A 23,744-nucleotide genomic window follows, 5' to 3' on the forward strand; every position below is an offset into this window, starting at 1 on the left:
TTTGGTTAAGGCCAGGGTCAGGTTTAAGCTTAAGGTCTGACATAGGCAAAGTTCAGAGTTAGGGTTATGATCAGGGTCCGGGAGAGGGTCAGGATTAATTTTAAAGTGGGGTTAGGGTTAGGGTTAGAGGTAGGTTGCAGGTTAGGGTTAGACCCAGTTAGGGTCAGTGTCAGCGATAATGTTAGGGGTTAGTTTTAGGGTTATGTTCAGCGTTAGGTTTCGGGTCAGGGCTCGTGTTAGTGTCAGGGTCAGGTTTACGTTTAGGGTTAGTTAGGGTCGGGATCACATTCAGTGTCAGGGTTATTGTTAGGTTCAGGGTCAGGGTCACTGTTAGGGTCAGGGTTAGGTTTCTGGTCTTTGCCTGGGTCAGGGTCAGGATGAAGTCTAGGGCCAGTGTCAGGTTTACAGGCATGATCAGATATTGGTTTAAAGTCCAAATTCGGGTGGGACAGGGTTATGTAGTGGTCAGTGTTAGGGTCATGGTTAGGTATAGAGTCAGGGCCAAGGTCGGGTTTAGGCTCAGGTTCTGATATAGGCAAATTTCAGGGTTAGGGTTATGATCATAGTCCGGTATAGGGTCATGGTTATTGTTAAAGTTTAGGGTTAGTGTTAGGGTTAGCGTTAGTTTGACGATTAGGTTTAGAACTTGTTAGGGACAGGGTCCATGGTAGGGTTAGGGGTTAGTGTTAGGGTTAGGTTCAGCGATAGGATTCGGGGGAGGGCCCGAGTTAGTGTCAGGGTCAGGGTTTCATTTAGGGTTAGAGTTAAGATCAGGCTCACAGTCAGGGTCAGGTTTAGTGTTCAGGTGTGAGTCGGGGTCACTGTAAGGGTAGGGTTAGGTTTATGATCATGGTCTGGGTCAGGGTCAGGGTGAAGTTTAGCGCCAGTGTCAGGTTTAGAGTCAGGTTCGGGTCTTGGTTTAAAGTCCACATTCGGCTCAGGGACAGGGTTATGTAGTGGTCAGTGTTAGGGTCATGGTTTGGATTACCGTCAGGGTCACGGTCAGGTGAAGTTCAGGGCCAGGGTCAGGTTTAGGTTCAGGCTTTGGTTTAGGGTCAATGTTCGGTTCAGTGTCACAGTTAGGTTTTGGCGGTAGGGTTTGGGATTGGGGTTAGGGTTAGAGTTAGAAGTAGGGTTATGGTTAGGGTTAGGGTTTGTCAGCATAAGGTCAGTGTTATGATTTGGTTTAGGGTAGGGGTTAGTGTTAGGGTCAGGGTCAGCATTAGGTTTAGGTTCAGGGTCCTTATTAGAATCATGGTTAGAGTTACCTTTAGGTTTAGGGTTAGGGTCAGGCTCACAGTCACGGTCAGGGTTAGGGTTAGGGTTATGGTTAGGTGGTCAAGGTCAGGATTAAGGTCAGGCTCAGGGTCATAGTTAGGTTTAACTCATGGTTACGGTAATATCAATGTTAGGTTTAGATTCAGGGTCCACATCAGGGTCATTGTCAGGCTTAGGTTTAGGTTTAGGTTTCAGGTCAGGATCACAGTCAGGGTCAGGGTCAGGGCCTGGTTTCGGGTATGGGGCAGGCTCACAGTCAGTGTCAGGGTCAGGGTTAGTGGTTACTCTTAGGATGAGCCCCGCTCCTGGGTCATGTACTCATCCCTTCAGGGTCACACGATAAATCCTGGGCAGATGGGTGTAGACCCTCCACCCGACCCACTGAACCAGCCTTAAACTGGGGTATGAACATGACTTGCCCACCAGACATCTAACCCCTCATCAGCCTGATCCTGCTTGGGGCATCTCCACCCACGATGGCATGGCCAGGTCCTCTTTACACAAAGACACACAGACACCCAGAGGCGTACACACACACACACACACATACACACACACACAGAGACGGGGAGGAGACCTAGGGCTACACCGGTCGATCAGGTGTGGGACTCTCTGACTCTGAGCCCCCTGATGTCACCTTTTGATTTTATTAGCCAAAGGGCCAGAGCCGTTGGGGAATCCTGATATGACCTGCCAGGGAGGGGACGTGTCTGGCGGGGGAGCTCTCTTCTCCCTGCATCCTCTAAGCTTCAGTACAGCAGAAGAACATGTCGCTTCCTTTAGGATGTGCCTAGAAATGAGCTGGGCAGGGGGGTTTTCTCTGTAATGGGGTGCCTGGATACGTGGGTTCCAATTCCTTTGGGCTCTGTAGTCAAGAAAGTGAGGTCACCACTGCCTGGGGGCTCCTTTCAGAATTTCCTACTGTACCAGAGATCCCTGAGCCGCCGGTCCCCAAGCTGCTCGGGCTCACACACCACTCAATGCCGTGCCCATCCAGTGACCCCCATACAGCCTCCACCCAGCGCCTGGGAGGCCTGGGTGCAGCTGTTGTCCCCGCTGGAGGCAACAGTACTGGGTTTAGAATACGTTAGTGTTAGGTTTAGGGTTAAGAAAGACTTAGGGTCAGGGTTAGTGTTAGACTTCATTGGGGTCATGGTTAGCGTAAGGCTTAGGGTAGGGGTCAGGGTTAGCGTTAGGTTCATGGTTAGGTTTAGGGTCAGGCTCACAATACGCTCATAGTTAGCGTTACGGTCAGAGTCAGGGTCAGGGTAGTGTTAGGGTGACGGTAAGGTCTAGGGTCAGGTTCAGGGTCATGGTTAGTTTTAGGGTCAGGTTCAAGTTTTGGTTTGGGGGCAAGGTTCATGTCAGGGTCAGGGTTAGGTGTGGAACAGGTTTAGTGTCAGTTTTAGGGTCAGGGTCTGGGTTAGGTTCATGGTTATGATAAGGTCAGCTTTATGTTTAGGTTCTGTTTTATGAGTAGGTTCAGGATCAGGGTTACTTTAGGGTTAAGATTCTGTTTTGGATCAAGGATTGGGTCAGTGTTAGGTTTACAGTCAAGGTTAGGGTCAGTTTTAAGGTCAAGGCCAGGGTCAGGTTTCAGGTTAAGTCTGATATAGGCAAAGTTCAGAGTTAGGGTTATGATCAAGGTCCGGGAGAGGGTCAGGATTATTGTTAAAGTGGGGTTATGGTTAGGACTAGAGGTAGTTTGAGGGTTAGGGTTAGCCCGGGTTAGGGTCAGAGTCAGTGATAATGTTAGGGGTTAGTTTTAGGGTTAGGTTCAGCGTTAGGTTTCCGGTCAGGGCCCGAGTTAGTGTCAGGGTCAGGGTTACGTTTAGGGTTAGAGTTAGGGTCAGGCTCACATTCAGTCAGGATTATTGTTAGGGTTAGAGTCAGGGTCACTGTTAGGGTTAGGGTTATGTTTCTGGTCTTTGCCTGGGTCAGGGTCATGGTGAAGTCTAGGGCCAGTGTCATGTTTTCGGTCAGGATCAGGTAAGTTTTAATGTCCACATCGGGTCAGCGACAGGGTGATGTAGTGGTCAGTGTTAGGGTCATGGTTAGGTTTAGGCTCAGGGCCAGGGTTGGTATATGGTCAGGGTCTGGTATAGGCAAAGTTCAGGGTTAGGCTTATGATCATAGTCAGGTATAGGGTCAGGGTTAGGTTTATGGTCAAGGTTAGGGTTAGTGTTAGGGTTAGCTTCTGGTTGACGGTTAGGGTTAGAACTTGTTAGGATCAGGGTCCGTGTAAGGGTTAGGGATTAGTATTAGGGTTGAGTTTAGCGATAGGGTTCGGGGGATGGCCCGTGTTAGTGTCAGTGTCAGGGTTACGTTTAGGGTTAGAGTTAAAGTCAGGCTCACAGTCAGGGTCAGGTTTATTGTTCACGTCAGTGTCGGAGTCACTGTTAGGGTCAGGGTTAGGTTTATGGTCATGGTCTGGGTCAGGGTCAGGGTGAAGTTTAGTGCCTGTGTCAGGTTTACAGTCAGGTTAAGGTATTGATTTAAAGTCCACATTCGGGTCAGGGACCGGATTATGTAGTTGTCAGTGTTAGGGTCATGGTTAATATTAGGGTCAGGGTCAGCGTCAGGAGAAGGTCAGGGCCAGGGTCAGGTATAGGGTCAAGCTTTGGTTAAGGGTCAATGTTCGCTTCAGTGTCACAGTTAGGTTTTGGAGGTAGGTTTTGGGATTGGGGTTAGGGTTAGTGTTAGAAGTAGGGTTATGTTTAGGGTTAGGTTTAGACAGTGTAAGGTCAGGGTTAGTGTTAGGGTCAGGGTCAGCGTTAGGTTTAGGTTCAGGGTCCGTATTAATGTCATGATTAGTGTAACCTTTAGGTTTAGGGTTAGGGTCAGGCTCACAGTCACGGTCAGGGTTAGGTTAGGGTCAGGGTTAGGTCAGCGTCAGGGCTAGGATTAGGATTAGGGTCATGGTCATGGTTAGGTATGAGTCATAGTTATGGTAATCAGAGTTAGGTTAGGTTCAGGGTCCACATCAGGGCCAGTGTCAGGCTTAGGTTTAGGTTCACAGTTCAGGTCAGGATCACAGTCAGTGTCAGGGTCATGGTTGGGTCAGGGCTTGGGTTAGGGTTTGGGGCCAGCTCACAGACAGTGTCAGGGTCAGGGTTACTGGTTTTCTTAGGGTTAGCCCCGCTCCTGGGTCATGGAACCATCCGTTCAGGGTCTCAGGATAAACCCTGGGCAGAAGGGTGTAGACCCTCCACCCGATCCCACTTAACCAGTCTTAAACTGCTGTGTGAACAGAACTTGCCCACCAAACATTAAACCCTCATCAGCCTGATCATGCTTGGGGCATCTCCACCCACGATGGCATGGCCAGGTCCTCTTTACACACAGACACACAGCCACCCAGAGGCACACACACACACACACACAGAGAGACGGGGAGGAGACCTAGGGCTACACCCATGGATCAGAAGGTGTGGGACTCTCTGACTCTGAGCCCCCTGGTGTCACCTTTTGATTTTAGTAGCCAAAGGATCAGCGGCATTGGGGAAACCTGATATGACCTGCCAGGGAGGGGACGTGTCTGGCGGGGAGCTCTCTTCTCCCTGCATCCTTTCGGCCTCAGTACAGCAGAAGAACATGTCACCTCCTTTAGGATGTGCTTTGAAATGAGTTGGGTGGTGGGTTTTCTCTGTAATGGGGTGCCTGGATACAAAGGTTCCAATTCTGTTGGGTTCTGTCGTCAGGGAAGTGAGGTCACCACTGCCTGGGCGCTCCTTACCAAACTTCCTGCTGCACCAGAGCTCCCTGAGCCGCCGGTCCCCAAGCTGCTCAAGGCTCACCCTCCACTCAATGCAGTGCCAATCCAATGACCCCCATACAGCCTCCCCCCAGCCCATCGCAGGCCTGGTGCAGCTGTTGTCCCTGATGGGCGGAACAGAGCTGGGTTTAGTGTTAGTGTTAGGGTTAGGTTGAAGAAAGACTTAGGGTCAGGGTTAGCGTTAGGCTTAGGGTAGGGGTCAGGGTTAGGGTTAGGTTCATGATTAGGTTTAGGGTCAGGCTCACAGTACGGTCATGTTAGTGTTATGGTTAGAGTCAGGGTCAGGGTCAGTGTTAGTGACGGTTAGGTTTATGGTCAGGTTCAGGGTCATCGTCAGATTTATGTTCACGTTCAAGTTTAGGGTTGGGGGCAAGGTTCATGTCAGGGTCAGGGTTAGGTTTGGGACAGGATTAGTGTCAGGGTTAGGGTCAGGGTCAGGGTTAGGTTCATGGTTATGGTAAGGTCAGCTTTATTCTTAGGTTCTGTTTTATGTGTAGGTTCAGAATCTGGGTTAGCTTAGTGTTAAGATTCTGTCAGGTCACGGATTGGGTGAGAGTTAGGTTTACAGTCAGTGTTAGGTTCAGTGTTAAGGTCAAGGCTAGCGTAGGTTTAAGGTTAAGGTCTGACATAGGCAAGTTCAGAATTAGGGTTATGATCAGGTTCAGGGAGAGGGTCATGATTATTGTTAATGTGGGGTTAGGTTAGGGTTAGAGGTAGGTTGAGGGTTATGGTTAGACCGGGTTAGGGTCAGTGCCAAGGATAATGTTAGGGGTTAGTTTTAGGGATAGGTTCAGCGTTAGGTTTTGGGTCAGGGCCCGTGTTAGTGTCAGGGTCAGGGTTACGTTTAGTGTTAGAGTTAAAGTCAGGCTCATAGTCAGGGTCAGGTTTAGTGTTCACGTCAGGGTCGGGGTCACTGTTAGGGTCAGGGTTAGATTTATGGTCATGGTCTGGGTCAGGGTCAGGGTGAAGTCTAGGGCCAGTGTCAGGTTTACGGTCAGGATCAGGTATTGGTTTAAAGTCCACATTCGGGTCAGCGACAGGGTTATGTAGTGGTCAGTGTTAGGGTCATGGTTAGGTTTAGGCTCAGGGCCAGGATCATGTATAGGGTCAGGGTGTGGTATAGGCAAAGTTCAGGGTTAGGGTTATGATCATAGTCAGGTATAGGGTCAGGGTTATTGTTAAAGTAGGGTTAGTGTTAGGGTTAACATTTGGTTGACATTTAGGGTTATAGCTTGTTAGGATCAGGGTCCGTGGTAGGGTTAGTGGTTAGTGTTAGGGTTGGGTTCAGCGATAGGATTCGGGGGATGGCCCGTGTTAGTGTCAGGGTCAGGGTTACATTTAGGTTTAATGTTAGGGTCAGGCTCACAGTCAGGGTCAGGTTTAGTGTTCAGGTCAGTGTCGGGGTCACTGTTAGGGTCAGGGTTAGATTTATGGTCATGATCTGGGTCAGGGTCAGGGTGAAGTTAAGCGCCAGTGTCAGGTTTAGGGTCAGGTGTAGGTATTGGTTTAAAGTCCATCATCGGGTCAGGGACAGGATTGTGTAGTGGTCAGTGTAAGTGTCATGGTTAGGATTAGGGTCAGGGTCAGGGTCAGGTGAATGTCAGGGCCAGGGTCAGGTTTATGTTCAGGCTTTGGTTTAGGGTCAATTTCGGTTCAGTGTCACAGTTAGGTTTTGGCGGTAGGGTTTGGGATTGGGGTTAGAGTTAGTAGTAGGGTTATGGTTAGTGTTAGACAGTGTAAGTTCAGGGTTAGGGTTTGATTTAGGGTAGGGCTTAGTGTTATTGTTAGGGTCAGCATAGGTTTAGGTTCAGGGTCCGTATTAGGGTCATGGTTAGAGTTACCTTTAGGTTTAGGGTTAGGGTCAGGCTCCCAGTTACGGTCAGGGTTACGGTTAGTGTAGGGTAAGGTCAGCATCAGGGGTAGGATTAGGGTCAGGTTCTGTGTCATGATTAGGTTTGAGTCATGGTTACTGTAATGTCAGATTTAAGTTTGGGTTCAGGGTCCACATCAGGGTGAGTGTCAGGCTTAGGTTTAGGTTTAGGGTTCAGGTCAGGATCACAGTCAGGGTCAGGGTCAGGGTCAGGGCTTGGGTTAGCGTTTGGCGCAGGCTCACAGTCAGTGTCAGGGTCAGGGTTAGTGGCTACTGTTGGGGTTAGACCCGCTCCTGGGTATGGATCCATCCCTTCAAGGTCTCAGGATAAACCCTGGGCAGAAGGGTGTAGACCCTACAGCCGATCTCACGTAACCAGCCTTAAACTGCAGTGTGAACATGAATTACCCACGAGACCTGTAACCCCTCATCAGACTGGTCCTGCTTGGGGCATCTCCAGCCACGATGGCATGGCCAGCTCCTCTTTACACTCAGACTCACAAACACTTAGAGGCACACACGAACACACAAACGCACACACACACACACACAGAGACAGGGAAGTGACCTAGGGCTAATCCCGTGGATCAGAAGGTGTGGGACTCTCTGACTCTGAGCCCCCTGGTGTCACCTGTTGATTTTATTAGCCAAAGGGCCTGAGGCATTGGGAATCCTGATATGACCTGCCAGGGAAGGGACCTGTCTGGCAGGCGAGCTCTCTTCTCCCTGCATCCTCTCGGCATCAGTACAGCAGAAGAACACGTCGCTTCCTTTAGGATGTGCCTAGAAATGAGCTGGGCAGGGGACGTTTCTCTGTTATGGGGTGCCTGGATACGTGGGTTCCAATTCCGTTGGGCTCTGTCGTCAGGGAAGTGAGGTCACCACTGCATGGAGGCTCCTTACCGAACTTCCTTCTCCAGCAGAGCTCCCTGAGCCACCGGTCCCCAAGCTGGTCAAGGCTCACACTCCACTCAATGCAGTGCCCATCCAGTGACCCCCATATAGCCTCCCCCAAACCCCTGGGAGGCCTGGGTGCCGCTGTTGTCCCCGGTGGAGGGAATAGAGCTGGGTTTAGACCAGGTTAGTGTTACGGTTAGTGTTAAGAAAGACTTAGGGCGACGGTTATGGTTAGACGTCTTTGGGGTCAGGGGTAGCGTTAGGCTTAGGGTAGGTTTCCGGGTCAGTGTTAGGGTAACGGTTAGGTTTAGGGTCAGGCTAACAGTAGGGTCACGGTTAGCATTACGGTCAGAGTCATGGTCAGGGTCAGTGTTAGGGTAACGGTTAGGTTTAGGGTCAGGCAGGGTCATGGTCAAATTTAGGGTCAGGTTCAAGTTTTGGTTTGGGGGCTAGGTTCATGTCAGGGTCAGGGATAGGTTTGGGGCAGTTTTAGTGTCAGGGTTAGGGTCAGGGTCAGGGTTAGGTTCATGGTGATCTTTATGTTTACGTTCTGTTTTATGAGTAGGTTCTGGATAAGGCTTAGTTTTAGGGTTATGATTTTGTTCAGGGTCACGGATTGGGTCAGAGTTAGGGTTATCATCAGGGTCAGGGAGAGGGTCCGGATTATTGTTAAAGTGGGGTTAGGGTTAGGGTTAGAGGTAAGTTGAGGGTTAGGGTTAGACCGGTTTAGGATCAGTGTCAGGGACAATGTTAGGTTGTTAGTTTTAGTGTTAGGTTCAGCGTTAGGTTTTGGGTCAGGGCCAGTGTTAGTGTCAGGGTCAGGGTTACGTTTAGGGTTAGAGTTAGGGTCACGCTCACATTCAGTATCAGGGTTAGTGTTAGGGTCAGGGTCAGGGTCACTGTTAGGGTCAGGGTTAGGTTTATGGTCTTTGCCAGGATCAGGGTCAGGGTGAAGTCTAGAGCCAGTGTCAGTTTCCGGTCAGGACCAGATATTGGTTTAAAGTCCACATTCGGGTCAGCGACAGGGTTATGTAGTGGTCAGGGTTAGGGTCATGGTTAGGTTTCAGCTCAGGGACAAGGTCAGGTGTAGGGTCAGGTTCTGGTATAAGCAACGTTCAGGGTTACGGTTATGTTCATAGTCAGGTATAGGTTCAGGGTTATTGTTTAAGTTTAGGGTTTGTGTTAGGGTTAGCGTTTGGTTGACGGTTAGGGTTAGAACTTGTTAAGATCAGGGTCCGTGGTAGGTTTAGGGGTTAGTGTTAGGGTTAGGTTCAGTGATAGGATTCGGGGGAGGGCCTGTGTTATTGTCAGGGTCATGTCTACATTTAGGGTTAGAGTTAGGGTCAGGCTCACAGTCAGGGTCAGGTTTGTTGTTCAGGTTAGGGTCAGGGTCACTGTTAGGGTCAGGGTTAGGTTTATGTTTATGGTCTGGGTCAGGGTCAGGGTGAAGTTTAGCGCCAGTGTCAGGTTTAGGGTCAGGTTCAGGTATTGGTTTAAAGTCCACATTCGGGTCAGGGACAGGATTGTGTAGTGGTCATTGTTAGTGTCATGGTTAGGATTAGGGTCAGGTCAGGGTCAGGTGAAGGTCAGGGCCAGGTTCAGGTTTAGGTTCAGGCTTTGGTGTACTGTCAATATTCGGTTCAGTGTCACAGTTAGGTTTTGGCCGAAGGGTTTGGGATTTGAGTTAGGGTTAGAGTTAGAAGTAGGGTTATGGTTAGGGTTAGACAGCGTAAGGTAGGGTTAGGGTTTGGTTGAGTGTAGGGGTTAGTGTTAGTGTTAGGGTCAGCGTTAGGTTTAGGTTCAGGGTCCGTATTAGGGTCATGGTTAGAGTTACCTTTAGGTTTAGGGTTAGGGTCAGGCTTCCAGTCACGGTCAGGTTTATGGTTTGGGTCACGGTTAGGTCAGGGTCAGGGTTAGGATTAGGGTCAGGGTCTGTGTCATGATTAGGTTTGAGTCATGGTTATGGTAATGTCAGATTTAATTTTAAGTTCAGGTTCCACATCAGGGTGAGTATCAGACTTAGGTTAGGTTTAGGGTTCAGGTCAGGATCACAGTCAGGGTCAGGGTCAGGGTCAGGGCTCGTGTTAGGGTTTGGCGCAGGCTCACAGTCAGTGTCAGGGTCAGGGTTAGTGGTTACTGTTGGGGATAGCCCCGCTCCTGGGTATGGACCCATCCCTTCAAGGTCTCAGGATAAACCCTGGGCACAAGGGTGTGGACACTACTGCCGATCTCACGTAACTAGCCTTAAACTGGGGTCTGAACATGACCTGCCCACCAGGTCTCTAACCCCTCATCAGCCTGGCCCTGCTTGGGGCATATCCACCCACGATGGCATGGCCAGCTCATCTTTACACTCAGACTCACAAACACCCAGGGGCACACACGGACACACACACACACACACACACAGAGAGAGACTGGGAAGAGACCTAGGGTTACACCCATGGATCAGAAGGTGTGGGACTATCTGACTCTGAGCAGCCTGGTGTCACCTTTTGATTTTATTAGCCAAAGGGCCTGAGGCGTTGGGAAACTTGATATGACCTGCCAGGGAAGGGACCTGTCTGGCAGGCGAGCACTCTTCTCCCTGCATCCTCTCGGCTTCAGTACAGCAGAAGAACACGTCGCTTCCTTTAGGATGTGCCTAGAAATGAGCTGGGCGGTGGGGTTTCTCTGTTATGGGGTGCCTGGATACGTGGGTTCCAATTACGTTGCGCTCTGTCCAGGGTCAGGGTCAGTGTTAGGGTAACGGTTAGGTTTAGGGTCAGGCATGTTCATGGTCAGATTTAGGGTCAGGTTCACGTTTTGGTTTGGGGGCAAGTTCATGTCAGGGTCAGGTTAGGTTTGGCCAGGTTTAGTGTTAGGGTTAGGGTCAGGGTCAGGGTTAGGTTCATGGTTATGTAATGTCAGCTTTATGTTTATGTTCTGTTTTATAAGTAGGTTCAGGAACAGGGTTAGCTTTAGGGTTAGGATTGTTCAGGATCATGGATTGGGTCAGAGTTAGGTTTACAGTCTGGGTTAGGGTCAGTGTTAAGGTCAAGTCCAGGGTCTGGTTTAACGTTATGATCTGACATAGGAAAAGTTCAGAATTAGGTTTATGATCAGGGTCCGGGAGAGAGTCAGTATTATTGTTAAAGTGGGGTTAGGGTTGGGGTTAGAGGTAGGTTGCGGGTTATGGTTAGACCGGGTTAGGGTCAGTGTCAGGGATAATGTTAGGGGTTAGTTTTAGGGTTAGGTTCAGCGTTAGGTTTCGAGTCAGGGCCCGTGTTAGTGTCAAGGTAGGGTTACGTTTAGGGTTAGAGTTAGGTTCAGGCTCACATTCAGTGTCAGGGTTAATGTTAGCGTCATGGTCAGGGTCACTGTTAGGGTCAGGGTTTGGTTTATGGTCTTTGCATGGGTCGGGGTCAGGGTGAAGTCTAGGGCCAGTGTCAGGTTTACGGGCAGGATCAGGTATTGGTTTAAAGTCCACATTCGTGTGGGACAGGGTTATGTAGTGGTCAGTGTTAGGGTCATGGTTAGGTTTAGGGTCAGGGCCAGGGTCAGGTTTAGGTTTAGGATCAGGTGTAGGCAAATTTCAGGATTAGGGTTATGGTCATAGGTATAGGGTCTGGGTTATTGTTAAAGTTTAGTGTTAGTGTTAGGGTTAGCGTTAGGTTGACGGTTAGGGTTAGATATTGTTAGGGTCAGGGTCCATGGTAGGGTTAGGGGTTAGTGTAAGGGTTAGGTTCAGTGATAGGATTCGGGGGAGGGCCCGTGTTAGTGTCAGGGTCAGGGTTACATTTAGGATTAGAGTTAGGGTCAGGCTCACAGTTCAGGGTCAGGTTTAGTGTTCAGGTGAGGGTCGGGGTCACTGTTCGGGTCTGGGTTAGGTTTATCGTCATGGTCTGGGTCAGGGTCAAGGTGATGTTTAGCGCTAATGTCCGGTTTAGTGTCAGGTTCAGGTATTGTTTTAAAGTCCACATTCGGGTCAAGGACAGAGTTATGTATTGGTTAGTGTTAGTGTTATGGTTAGGATTAGGTTCAGAGTCAGGGTCAGGTGAAGGACAGGGCCAGGTTCAGGTTTAGGGTCAGGCTTTGGTTTAGGGTCAATATTCAGTTCAGTGTCACAGGTTTTGGCGGTAGGGTTTTGGATTAGTGTTAGGGTTAGATCTAAAAGTAGGGTTATGGTTAGGGTTAGGGTTAGACAGCGTAAGGTCAGGGTTAGTGTTTGGTTTAGAGTATGGGTTAGTGTTAGGGTCAGGATTAGCATGAGGTGAAGGTTCAGGGTCCTTATTACGGTCATGGTTAGAGTTACCATTAGGTTTAAGGTTACGGTGAGTCTCACAATCACGGTCAGGGTTATGGTTAGGGTCAGGTTAGGTTAGCGTTAGAGTTAGGATTAGGGTCAGGGTCAGGGTCATGGTTAAGTATGAGTCATATTTTTGGTATTGTCAGAGTTAGATTTAGGTTCACGGTCCACATCAGGGTGAGTGTCAGGCTTAGGTTTAGGTTTAGGGTTCAGGTCAGGATCATGGTCAGGGCTTAGGGTCAGGATCAGGGTCAGGGCTTGGTTTAGGGTTTGGTGCAGGCTCACAGTCAGTGTCAGGGTCAGGGTTAGTGGTTACTCTTCAGGTTAGCCCCGCGCCTGGGTCATGGTCCCATCCGTTCAGGGTCTCAGGATAAACCCTGGGCAGAAGGGTGTAGACCCTCGACCCGATCCCACTTAACCAGCCTTAAACTGAGGTGTGAACATGACTTGCCCACTTGACATCTAAACCCTCATCAGCCTGATCCTGCTTGGGGCATCTCCACCCATGATGGCATAGCCAGGTCCTCTATACACACAAAGACACAGACACCCAGAGGCACACACACACACACACACACACACACACACACACACACATGCACAGTGAGAGAGAGACTGCAAAGAGACCTAAGGCTACACCAGTGGATCAGAAGGTGTGGGGCTCTCTGCCTCTGAGCCCCCTGGTGTCACCTTTTGATTTTATTAGCCAAAGGGCCTGAGGCATTGCGGAAACCTGATATGACTTGCCAGGGAGGGGATGTGACTGGTGGGCGAGCTCTCTTCTTCTTGCATCCTCTCTGCTTCAGTACAGCAGAAGAACATGTCGCTACCTTTAGGATGTGCCTAGAAATGAGCTGGGCAGGAGGGTTTTCTCTGTTATGGGGTGCCTGGATATGTGGGTTCCAATTCCGTTGGGCTCTGTCATCAGGGAAGTGAGCTCACCACTGCCTGGGGGCTCCTTACCAAACTTCCTGCTCCAGCAGAGCTCCCTGAGACGCCGTTCCCCAAGCTGCAGAAGGCTCACACTCAACTCAATGCAGTGCCCATCCAGTGACCCCCATACAGCCTCCACCCAGCCCTTGGGAGGCCTGGGTGCAGTTGTTGTCCCCGCTGGAGGGAACAGAGCTGGGTTTAGACCAGGTTAGTGTTAGCGTTAGGGAGAAGAAAGACTTAGGGTCAGGGTTAGGTTTTGACCTCGTTGAGGTCAGGGTTAGCGAGGCTTAGGGTAGGGGTCAGGGTTAGGGTTAGGCTCCTGGTTAGGTTTAGGGTCAGGCTCACAGTATGGTCAGGGTTAGTGTTACGGTCATAATCAGGATCAGGGTCAGTGTTAGGATGACTGTTAGGTTTAGTGTCACATTCAGGATAATGGTCAGATTTAGGGTCAGGTTCAACTTTTTGTTTAGGGGCAAGATCATGTCAGTTAAGGGTTAGATTTGGAACAGGTTTAGTGTCAGGGTTAGGGTCAGGGTCAGGGTTAGGTTCATGGTTATGGTAAGGTCAGCTTTAAGTTTAGGTTCTGTTTTATGAGTAGGTTCAGGATCAGGATTAGCTTTAGGGTTACGATTCTGTTCAGGATCACGGTTTGGGTCAGAGTTAGGTATACAGTCTGGGTTAGGGTCAGTGTTAAGGTCAAGGCCATGGTCAGGTTTAAGTTAAGTCCTGACATAGGCAAAGTTCAGAGTTAGGGTTATGATCATGGTCACGGAGAGGTTCGGGATTATTGTTAAATTGTGGTTAGGTTTAGGGTAGGTGTAGGTTGAAGTTTAGGGTTAGACCGCGTTAGGGTCAGTGTCAGGGATAATATTAGGTGTTAGTTTTAGGGTTAGGTTCAGCGTTAGCTTTCGGGTCAGGGCCCTTTTATTCTCAGGGTCAGGTCTACATTTAGGGTTAGAGTTAGGGTCAGGCTCACATTCAGTGTTAAGGTTAGTGTTAGGGTCAGGGTCAGAGTCACTTTTAGGGTCAGGGTTAGGTTTATCGTCTTTGCCTGGGTCAGGGTCAGGTTGAAGTCTAGGGCCAGTGTCAGGTTTATGGTCAGGATCATGTATTTGTTTAAAGTCAACATTCAGTTCAGGGACACGGTTATGTAGTAGTCAGTGTTATAGTCATGGATTGTATTAGGGTCAGGGTCTGGGTCAGGTGAAGTTCAGGGCTAGGGTCAGGTTTAGGGTCAGGCTTTGGTTTAGGGTCAAATTTCGGTTCAGTGTCACAGTTAGGTTTTGGCGGTAGGGTTTGGGATTGTGTTAGGGTTAGTAATAGAAGTAGGGTTATGGTTAGACAGTGTAAGGTCTGGGTTAGGATTTGGTTTAGGGTAGGGTCTAGTGTTAGGGTCAGGGTCAGCATGAGGTGTACGTTCAGGGTCCGTATTAGGGTCATGGTTAGAGTTACCATTACTTTTAAGGTTACGGTAGGCTCACAGTCATGGTCAAGGTTATGGTTAGGGTCAGTGTTAGGTCAGCATCAGGGTTAGGATTAGGGTCAGGGGGAGGGTCAATGTTAGGTATGAGTCATGGTTACGGTAATGTCAGAGTTAGGTTTAGGTTCAAGGTCCACATCAGGGTCAGTGTCAGGCTTAGATTTAGGTTTAGGTTTCAGGTCAGGATAAAAGTCAGGTCAGGGTCAGGGTCAGGTACATGCTTTGGTTAGGGTTTAGGGCAGTTTCACAGTCAGTGTCAGGGTCACGGTCAGTGGTTACTGTTAGGGTTAGCCCCGCACCTGGGTCAAGGACCCATCCGTTCTGGGTCTCAGGATAAACCCTGGGCAGAAGGGTGTAGACCCTCCACCCGATCCCACTTAACCACACTTAAATTGGAGTGTGAACATGACTTGCCCACAAGACATCTAAACCCTCATCAGCCTCATCCTGCTTGGGGCATCTCCACCCACAATGGCATGGCCAAGTCCTCTTTACACACAGACACACAGACACCCAGAGGCACACACACACACACACACACACACACGCACACACAGATGGGGAGGAGACCTATGGCTACACCAGTGGATCAGAAGGTGTGGGACTCTCTGACTCTGAGCCCCCTGGTGTCACCTTTTGTTTTGATTAGCCAAAGGGCCTGAGGTGTTGGGGAAACCTGATATGACCTGCCAGGGAGTTGGCCTGTCTGGAGGGCGAGCTCTCTTCTCCCTGCATCCTATCGGCTTAAGTACAGCAGAAGAACATGTCGCTTCCTTTAGCATGTACCTAGAAATGAGCTGGACATGGGGGTTTTTTCTGTAATGGGGTGCCTGGATACGTGGGTTCCAATTCTGTTGGGCTCTGTCGTCAGGGAAGTGAGGTCACCACTGCCTGCGGGCTCCTTACCAAACTTCCTACTGCACCAGAGCTCCGTGAGCCGGTCCCCAAGCTGCTCAAGGCTCACACTCCACTCCATGCAGTGCCCATCCAGTGACCCCCATACAGCCTCCCCCCAGCCCCTGGGAGGCCTGGGTGCAGCTTTTGTCCCAGCTGGAAGGAACAGAGCTGGGTTTAGACCAGGTTAGTGTTAGGGTTAGTGTTAAGAAAGACTTAGGGTCAGGGTTAGGGTTAGACTTCATTGGGGCCACGGTTAGCGTAAGGCTTAGGGTAGGGGTCAGGGTTAGGGTTAGGTTCATGGTTAGGTTTAGGGTCAGGCTCACAGTAGGGTCACGGTTAGCGTTACGGTCTGCGTCAGGGTCAGGGTCTCTGTTAGAGTGACGGTTATGTTTAGGGTCAGGTTCAGGGTCATGGTCAGATTTAGGGTCAGGTTCAAGCTTTGGTTTGGGGGCAAGGTTCATGTCAGGTTCAGGGTTAGGTTTGGGACAGGTTTAGTGTCAGGGTTAGGGTCAGGGTCAGGGTTAGGTTCATTGTTATGGTAAGGTCAGCTTTATGTTTAGGTTCTGCTTCATGAGTAGGTTCAGGATCAGGGTTAGCTTTAGGGTTACGATTCTGTTCAGGATCAAGAACTGGGTCAGAGTTAGGTTTAAAGTCAGGGTTATGGTCAGTGTTAATGTCAAGGCCAGGATCAGGTTTAAGATTAAGTTATGACATAGGCAAAGTTCAGATTTTGGGGTATGATCAGGGTCAGGGATAAGATCAGGATTATTGTTATAGTGGGGTTAGGGTTAGGGTTAGAGGTAGGTTGAGGGTTAGGGTTCAAACAGGTTAGGGTCAGTGTCTAGGACAATGTTAGGGGTTAGTTTTAGGGGTAGGTTCAGCATTAGGTTTCGGGTCAGGGACCGTGTTAGTGTCAGGGTCAGGGTTACGTTTAGGGTTAGAGTTAGGTCAGCCTCACATTCAGTGTCAGGGTTAGTGTTAGGGTCAGGGTCACTGTTAGGGTCAGGGTTAGGTTTGTGGTCTTTGCATGGGTCATGGTCACGGTGAAGTCTGGGCCAGTGTCAGGTTTATGGTAAGGATCAGGTTTTGGTTTAAAGTCCACATTCGCGTCAGGGACAGGGTTATGTAGTGGTCAGTGTTAGGGTCATGGTTAGGTTTATGGTCAGGACCAGGGTCAGGTTTAGGGTCAGGGTCTGGTATAGGCAAAGTTCAGGGTTACGGTTATGATCATAGTCAGGTATAGGGTCAGGGATATTGTTTAATTTTAGGGTTTGTGTTAGGGTTAGCGTTTGGTTGACGGTTAGGGTTAGAATTTGTTTGGGTCAGTGTCCGTGGTAGGGTTAGGGGTTAGTGTTAGGGTTAGGTTGAGCGATAGGATTCGGGGTAGGGCCCGTGTTAGTGTCAGGGTCAGGGTTACATTTAAGTTTAGAGTTAGGGTCAGGCTCATAGTCAGGGTCCGGTTTAGTGTTCAGGTCGGGGTCAGGGTCACTGTTATGGTCAGGATTAGGTTGATGATCATGGTCTGGGACAGGGTCAGGGTGAAGTTTAACGCCAGTGTCAGGTTTAGGGTCAGGTTCGGGTATTGGTTTAAAGTCCACATTCGGGTCTGGGACAGGGATATGTAGTGGTCAGTGTTAGTGTCATGGTTAGGATTAGGGTCAGGGTCAGGTAAAGATCAGGGCCAGGTCAGGGGAGGGTCAGGCTTTGGTTTAGGGTCAATGTTCGCTTCAGTGTCACAGTTAGGTTTTGAGGGGTACGTTTTGGGATTGTGGTTAGGTTTAGAGTTAGAAGAAGGGTTATGGTTAGGGTTAGGTTTAGACAGCGTAAGGTCAGGGTTAGGGTTTGGTTTAGGGTAGGGGTTAGTGTTAGGGTCAGGGTCAGCGTTAGGTTTAGGTTCAGGGTCCGTATTAATGTCATGATTAGTGTAACCTTTAGGTTTAGGGTTAGGGTCAGGCTCACAGTCACGGTCAGGGTTAGGTTAGGGTCAGGGTGAGGTCAGCGTCAGGGGTAGGATTAGGGTTAGGGTCATGGTCATGGTTAGGTATGAGTCATAGTTATGGTAATCAGAGTTAGGTTAGGTTCAGGGTCCACATCAGGGCCAGTGTCAGGCTTAGGTTTAGGTTCACAGTTCAGGTCAGGATCACAGTCAGTGTCAGGGTCATGGTTGGGTCAGGGCTTTGGTTAGGGTTGGGGGCAGGCTCACAGTCAGTGTCAGGGTCAGGGTTAGTGGTTACTGTTAGGGTGAGCCCCGCTCCTGGGTCAAGGACCCATCCGTTCTGGGTCTCAGGATAAACCCTGGGCAGAAGGGTGTAGACCCTCCACCCGATCCCTCTTAACCAGGCTAAACTGTGGTGTGAACCTGACTTGCCCACCAGACATCTAAACCCTCATCAGCCTCATCCTGCTTGGGGCATCTCCACCCACAATGGCATGGCCAAGTCCTCTTTACACACAGACACACAGACACCCAGAGGCACACACACACACACACACACACACACGCACACACAGATGGGGAGGAGACCTATGGCTACACCAGTGGATCAGAAGGTGTGGGACTCTCTGACTCTGAGCCCCCTGGTGTCACCTTTTGTTTTGATTAGCCAAAGGGCCTGAGGTGTTGGGGAAACCTGATATGACCTGCCAGGGAGTTGGCCTGTCTGGAGGGCGAGCTCTCTTCTCCCTGCATCCTATCGGCTTAAGTACAGCAGAAGAACATGTCGCTTCCTTTAGCATGTACCTAGAAATGAGCTGGACATGGGGGTTTTTTCTGTAATGGGGTGCCTGGATACGTGGGTTCCAATTCTGTTGGGCTCTGTCGTCAGGGAAGTGAGGTCACCACTGCCTGCGGGCTCCTTACCAAACTTCCTACTGCACCAGAGCTCCGTGAGCCGGTCCCCAAGCTGCTCAAGGCTCACACTCCACTCCATGCAGTGCCCATCCAGTGACCCCCATACAGCCTCCCCCCAGCCCCTGGGAGGCCTGGGTGCAGCTTTTGTCCCAGCTGGAAGGAACAGAGCTGGGTTTAGACCAGGTTAGTGTTAGGGTTAGTGTTAAGAAAGACTTAGGGTCAGGGTTAGGGTTAGACTTCATTGGGGCCACGGTTAGCGTAAGGCTTAGGGTAGGGGTCAGGGTTAGGGTTAGGTTCATGGTTAGGTTTAGGGTCAGGCTCACAGTAGGGTCACGGTTAGCGTTACGGTCTGCGTCAGGGTCAGGGTCTCTGTTAGAGTGACGGTTATGTTTAGGGTCAGGTTCAGGGTCATGGTCAGATTTAGGGTCAGGTTCAAGCTTTGGTTTGGGGGCAAGGTTCATGTCAGGTTCAGGGTTAGGTTTGGGACAGGTTTAGTGTCAGGGTTAGGGTCAGGGTCAGGGTTAGGTTCATTGTTATGGTAAGGTCAGCTTTATGTTTAGGTTCTGCTTCATGAGTAGGTTCAGGATCAGGGTTAGCTTTAGGGTTACGATTCTGTTCAGGATCAAGAACTGGGTCAGAGTTAGGTTTAAAGTCAGGGTTATGGTCAGTGTTAATGTCAAGGCCAGGATCAGGTTTAAGATTAAGTTATGACATAGGCAAAGTTCAGATTTTGGGGTATGATCAGGGTCAGGGATAAGATCAGGATTATTGTTATAGTGGGGTTAGGGTTAGGGTTAGAGGTAGGTTGAGGGTTAGGGTTCAAACAGGTTAGGGTCAGTGTCTAGGACAATGTTAGGGGTTAGTTTTAGGGGTAGGTTCAGCATTAGGTTTCGGGTCAGGGACCGTGTTAGTGTCAGGGTCAGGGTTACGTTTAGGGTTAGAGTTAGGTCAGCCTCACATTCAGTGTCAGGGTTAGTGTTAGGGTCAGGGTCACTGTTAGGGTCAGGGTTAGGTTTGTGGTCTTTGCATGGGTCATGGTCACGGTGAAGTCTGGGCCAGTGTCAGGTTTATGGTAAGGATCAGGTTTTGGTTTAAAGTCCACATTCGCGTCAGGGACAGGGTTATGTAGTGGTCAGTGTTAGGGTCATGGTTAGGTTTATGGTCAGGACCAGGGTCAGGTTTAGGGTCAGGGTCTGGTATAGGCAAAGTTCAGGGTTACGGTTATGATCATAGTCAGGTATAGGGTCAGGGATATTGTTTAATTTTAGGGTTTGTGTTAGGGTTAGCGTTTGGTTGACGGTTAGGGTTAGAATTTGTTTGGGTCAGTGTCCGTGGTAGGGTTAGGGGTTAGTGTTAGGGTTAGGTTGAGCGATAGGATTCGGGGTAGGGCCCGTGTTAGTGTCAGGGTCAGGGTTACATTTAAGTTTAGAGTTAGGGTCAGGCTCATAGTCAGGGTCCGGTTTAGTGTTCAGGTCGGGGTCAGGGTCACTGTTATGGTCAGGATTAGGTTGATGATCATGGTCTGGGACAGGGTCAGGGTGAAGTTTAACGCCAGTGTCAGGTTTAGGGTCAGGTTCGGGTATTGGTTTAAAGTCCACATTCGGGTCTGGGACAGGGATATGTAGTGGTCAGTGTTAGTGTCATGGTTAGGATTAGGGTCAGGGTCAGGTAAAGATCAGGGCCAGGTCAGGGGAGGGTCAGGCTTTGGTTTAGGGTCAATGTTCGCTTCAGTGTCACAGTTAGGTTTTGAGGGGTACGTTTTGGGATTGTGGTTAGGTTTAGAGTTAGAAGAAGGGTTATGGTTAGGGTTAGGTTTAGACAGCGTAAGGTCCGGGTTAGGGTTTGGTTTAGGGTAGGGGTTAGTGTTAGGGTCAGGGTCAGCGTTAGGTTTAGGTTCAGGGTCCGTATTAATGTCATGATTAGTGTAACCTTTAGGTTTAGGGTTAGGGTCAGGCTCACAGTCACGGTCAGGGTTAGGTTAGGGTCAGGGTGAGGTCAGCGTCAGGGGTAGGATTAGGGTTAGGGTCATGGTCATGGTTAGGTATGAGTCATAGTTATGGTAATCAGAGTTAGGTTAGGTTCAGGGTCCACATCAGGGCCAGTGTCAGGCTTAGGTTTAGGTTCACAGTTCAGGTCAGGATCACAGTCAGTGTCAGGGTCATGGTTGGGTCAGGGCTTTGGTTAGGGTTGGGGGCAGGCTCACAGTCAGTGTCAGGGTCAGGGTTAGTGGTTACTGTTAGGGTGAGCCCCGCTCCTGGGTCAAGGACCCATCCGTTCTGGGTCTCAGGATAAACCCTGGGCAGAAGGGTGTAGACCCTCCACCCGATCCCTCTTAACCAGGCTAAACTGTGGTGTGAACCTGACTTGCCCACCAGACATCTAAACCCTCATCAGCCTCATCCTGCTTGGGGCATCTCCACCCACAATGGCATGGCCAAGTCCTCTTTACACACAGACACACAGACACCCAGAGGCACACACACACACACACACACACACACGCACACACAGATGGGGAGGAGACCTATGGCTACACCAGTGGATCAGAAGGTGTGGGACTCTCTGACTCTGAGCCCCCTGGTGTCACCTTTTGTTTTGATTAGCCAAAGGGCCTGAGGTGTTGGGGAAACCTGATATGACCTGCCAGGGAGTTGGCCTGTCTGGAGGGCGAGCTCTCTTCTCCCTGCATCCTATCGGCTTAAGTACAGCAGAAGAACATGTCGCTTCCTTTAGCATGTACCTAGAAATGAGCTGGACATGGGGGTTTTTTCTGTAATGGGGTGCCTGGATACGTGGGTTCCAATTCTGTTGGGCTCTGTCGTCAGGGAAGTGAGGTCACCACTGCCTGCGGGCTCCTTACCAAACTTCCTACTGCACCAGAGCTCCGTGAGCCGGTCCCCAAGCTGCTCAAGGCTCACACTCCACTCCATGCAGTGCCCATCCAGTGACCCCCATACAGCCTCCCCCCAGCCCCTGGGAGGCCTGGGTGCAGCTTTTGTCCCAGCTGGAAGGAACAGAGCTGGGTTTAGACCAGGTTAGTGTTAGGGTTAGTGTTAAGAAAGACTTAGGGTCAGGGTTAGGGTTAGACTTCATTGGGGCCACGGTTAGCGTAAGGCTTAGGGTAGGGGTCAGGGTTAGGGTTAGGTTCATGGTTAGGTTTAGGGTCAGGCTCACAGTAGGGTCACGGTTAGCGTTACGGTCTGCGTCAGGGTCAGGGTCTCTGTTAGAGTGACGGTTATGTTTAGGGTCAGGTTCAGGGTCATGGTCAGATTTAGGGTCAGGTTCAAGCTTTGGTTTGGGGGCAAGGTTCATGTCAGGTTCAGGGTTAGGTTTGGGACAGGTTTAGTGTCAGGGTTAGGGTCAGGGTCAGGGTTAGGTTCATTGTTATGGTAAGGTCAGCTTTATGTTTAGGTTCTGCTTCATGAGTAGGTTCAGGATCAGGGTTAGCTTTAGGGTTACGATTCTGTTCAGGATCAAGAACTGGGTCAGAGTTAGGTTTAAAGTCAGGGTTATGGTCAGTGTTAATGTCAAGGCCAGGATCAGGTTTAAGATTAAGTTATGACATAGGCAAAGTTCAGATTTTGGGGTATGATCAGGGTCAGGGATAAGATCAGGATTATTGTTATAGTGGGGTTAGGGTTAGGGTTAGAGGTAGGTTGAGGGTTAGGGTTCAAACAGGTTAGGGTCAGTGTCTAGGACAATGTTAGGGGTTAGTTTTAGGGGTAGGTTCAGCATTAGGTTTCGGGTCAGGGACCGTGTTAGTGTCAGGGTCAGGGTTACGTTTAGGGTTAGAGTTAGGTCAGCCTCACATTCAGTGTCAGGGTTAGTGTTAGGGTCAGGGTCACTGTTAGGGTCAGGGTTAGGTTTGTGGTCTTTGCATGGGTCATGGTCACGGTGAAGTCTGGGCCAGTGTCAGGTTTATGGTAAGGATCAGGTTTTGGTTTAAAGTCCACATTCGCGTCAGGGACAGGGTTATGTAGTGGTCAGTGTTAGGGTCATGGTTAGGTTTATGGTCAGGACCAGGGTCAGGTTTAGGGTCAGGGTCTGGTATAGGCAAAGTTCAGGGTTACGGTTATGATCATAGTCAGGTATAGGGTCAGGGATATTGTTTAATTTTAGGGTTTGTGTTAGGGTTAGCGTTTGGTTGACGGTTAGGGTTAGAATTTGTTTGGGTCAGTGTCCGTGGTAGGGTTAGGGGTTAGTGTTAGGGTTAGGTTGAGCGATAGGATTCGGGGTAGGGCCCGTGTTAGTGTCAGGGTCAGGGTTACATTTAAGTTTAGAGTTAGGGTCAGGCTCATAGTCAGGGTCCGGTTTAGTGTTCAGGTCGGGGTCAGGGTCACTGTTATGGTCAGGATTAGGTTGATGATCATGGTCTGGGACAGGGTCAGGGTGAAGTTTAACGCCAGTGTCAGGTTTAGGGTCAGGTTCGGGTATTGGTTTAAAGTCCACATTCGGGTCTGGGACAGGGATATGTAGTGGTCAGTGTTAGTGTCATGGTTAGGATTAGGGTCAGGGTCAGGTAAAGATCAGGGCCAGGTCAGGGGAGGGTCAGGCTTTGGTTTAGGGTCAATGTTCGCTTCAGTGTCACAGTTAGGTTTTGAGGGGTACGTTTTGGGATTGTGGTTAGGTTTAGAGTTAGAAGAAGGGTTATGGTTAGGGTTAGGTTTAGACAGCGTAAGGTCAGGGTTAGGGTTTGGTTTAGGGTAGGGGTTAGTGTTAGGGTCAGGGTCAGCGTTAGGTTTAGGTTCAGGGTCCGTATTAATGTCATGATTAGTGTAACCTTTAGGTTTAGGGTTAGGGTCAGGCTCACAGTCACGGTCAGGGTTAGGTTAGGGTCAGGGTGAGGTCAGCGTCAGGGGTAGGATTAGGGTTAGGGTCATGGTCATGGTTAGGTATGAGTCATAGTTATGGTAATCAGAGTTAGGTTAGGTTCAGGGTCCACATCAGGGCCAGTGTCAGGCTTAGGTTTAGGTTCACAGTTCAGGTCAGGATCACAGTCAGTGTCAGGGTCATGGTTGGGTCAGGGCTTTGGTTAGGGTTGGGGGCAGGCTCACAGTCAGTGTCAGGGTCAGGGTTAGTGGTTACTGTTAGGGTGAGCCCCGCTCCTGGGTCAAGGACCCATCCGTTCTGGGTCTCAGGATAAACCCTGGGCAGAAGGGTGTAGACCCTCCACCCGATCCCTCTTAACCAGCCTAAACTGTGGTGTGAACCTGACTTGCCCACCAGACATCTAAACCCTCATCAGCCTCATCCTGCTTGGGGCATCTCCACCCACAATGGCATGGCCAAGTCCTCTTTACACACAGACACACAGACACCCAGAGGCACACACACACACACACACACACACACGCACACACAGATGGGGAGGAGACCTATGGCTACACCAGTGGATCAGAAGGTGTGGGACTCTCTGACTCTGAGCCCCCTGGTGTCACCTTTTGTTTTGATTAGCCAAAGGGCCTGAGGTGTTGG

Source organism: Mustela lutreola, chromosome 3, assembly GCF_030435805.1.
Source record: "Mustela lutreola isolate mMusLut2 chromosome 3, mMusLut2.pri, whole genome shotgun sequence".
Lineage (NCBI taxonomy): Eukaryota > Metazoa > Chordata > Mammalia > Carnivora > Mustelidae > Mustela > Mustela lutreola.